This window comes from Helicoverpa armigera, chromosome 24 (assembly GCF_030705265.1).
Source record: "Helicoverpa armigera isolate CAAS_96S chromosome 24, ASM3070526v1, whole genome shotgun sequence".
NCBI lineage: Eukaryota > Metazoa > Arthropoda > Insecta > Lepidoptera > Noctuidae > Helicoverpa > Helicoverpa armigera.
The window spans coordinates 7,854,496-7,856,879 of NC_087143.1; the positions used below are offsets into that span (position 1 = coordinate 7,854,496).

At 33.2% G+C, this 2,384-nt stretch overlaps 1 pseudogene; it reads left to right on the top strand.

Moving 5' to 3' along the window:
* The first annotated feature begins 551 nt into the window (after positions 1-551).
* LOC126056654 (5S ribosomal RNA) lies at positions 552-652 on the top strand (annotated as a pseudogene).
* Positions 653-2,384: the final 1,732 nt, after the last annotated feature.

The window sequence follows — 2,384 nt, forward strand, 5'->3', positions numbered from 1 at the left end:
TTCATATATTACTCAGAAATACTCTTCAAGCTTTCTTTACATTTAATCTTTGCATACAAAATTTCAAAGAAAACCAAATGGCAAAAAGGAATAAAAATATTACCTATTATACTAAAATCACATAAAGGTATCCGTTCACTACACCGCCCGGTTAAACACATCCGGATTGTGGGTAATATCGAATATTATATTCCGGTACAAACGTATTTGAACCGGTTTTGGGTTTAAGTAATTGGAAATCCGGCCTGAACAGGTATATCCGTGTATTATGTATCGCCGGTGCGTGAACGAGTATATCCGGGTGTTTCTATCATTTTATCCGGGCATTTGAAACGTTTACGGATTTCGTTGTATTTTTGGTTTATTTGTTGACAATTTTGGGAATATGGTAATGTAAAAGGACAATTTTTCGTGTTTATAAAAAAAATATATTAAAAAAAAAAATATGTATCTAAAGGTCTGTAATTCTTTGTTTTGTCCCTAGATTCATTTGTTTGTTGTTTCTTGTGTCATTTTTGTGTTGATTAAATGATAATTTTAACTTAGCAATCGCCAACGTCCATACCACGTTGAATACACCGAAGTTAAGCAACATCGGGCGCGGTCAGTACTTGGATGGGTGACCGCCTGGGAACACCGCGTGACGTTGGCTTTTTGCTTTTTTTTAATTTTTTTTGGTCTGGAATTAATTTTAAAAATAATATAGCAGTTTTTAGAGTTGAAAATCTTGTCTGCTGTAAGATTTTTTTTTTAATGATCAAACTTGCAAATACATATAGGTACCTTCCTTTTGCTACAAAGTTGAAAGCCTCTTCCTTTTGTGAAAATCGGTTAGCTAGAAATAAATATTCAAATGTAGGTAGATAAACCCATCTCGATGTTACCGAAAATCATGGATATTCACAAACCCGAATCACGTACAAATCGTCCTTTTGAAGACGCTTAGGAAAATGGCTGCCGAATATCAAACGCGTAGGATTTACAAGACATACCATATTTTGTTTAAGATTTTTTATTGTGGCAACATGTGTTGAAGAATTTTGGAAGAAAACTAGAAACAGTTATTTGGAGTAAAAAGTGGTTTATTCATGCTCGTTCGTTTAGTGACTGTAAAGTATGGCAAAGTAAAATATCAAAAATGTACATTTTGAAAATTAATTTCCCGTTCGAGTATCATAGCATCATTACCTGCCGAGCCTTTTCTCAATCATGTTGGGATCGGCTTCCAGTCTAACCGGATGCAGCTGAGTACCAGCGTTTTACAAGGAGCGATTGCCTATCTGACCTCCTCAACCCAGTTACCCGGGCAACCTAACGTCCCTTGAGCTAGACTGGTTGTCAGACTTTCTGGCTTCTGAATACCCGTAACGACTGCCAAAGATGTTCCACTATTTCTGCTTTAAGTATTGAAAATAACCAAACAAAAACAGTATGAAAGTCAGAATACTGACAGATAAGGGTACAAAAGCGACTGTATTATTTTAATGGACTTCAGAGGTTTCTGTTAATTAATATACAGTGTAATTATACCTGAACAGGTAACTGTGAGACCTTTTGCTTTTGGGGACACACGGACGAGCAAGTGGGCGAACTAAAATTATGGGCTTTATTAGTTGTTTCTAGCTGTTTCACTCGCGTCTTGGAAGTACTCCGCACACATGGTAAAAGTAGCTTACTATATGTTACCTATGTGTCTAATGTAGGTGCTTGACCCGTGTTAAAAAGCTATAAGTTTGCGGTGATCTCAGGAACTACTAAAATCAATCGAAAATTTAATAAAAAACAGATAATGATAAATGAATTCATTTGTAGCAAGTATAATTGTAAAATAATTAATAGTTATAATTTCCCTTGTGATTAATAATTAAGCCACTGACGTAAAATAATTAATGAAGAACTTACATTTCATTTCAATATTTACACAATTTACTTTATTACTTCCATGCAAATAAACCTTAACATAATTTGTAATATTATTTTATTTTACTTTATTTGCAAAGTGTTTTTGTACTTCATTAAATTAATATAGGTATTTGATAGCAATATATTTTTTAATAATCTAGAAAATAAGTATGTCGTGTGTTGTGTTGTAAATAAAAATCTCTCAAAATTTGAAATCTTAACATTTTTTTTAATGGACATATTTTTTAAATCATACTTATTTATTTATAATTACCTGCTCACCAAACTGAAACTCCCTTACAACCCATAGATATGTCTCAAGGCAAGGATGGTTGGTTATAGAATCCCTTGACAGTTTAATCCCCTTTAATATACCAAGGGTTCCGTACCTTAAATATGACGCTTATGTGAAGTATGTATTATACATAGTTTGAATAAGAAACGCTACACTGATTCTCGAATCTTAAGGTTTTATGCAAAAA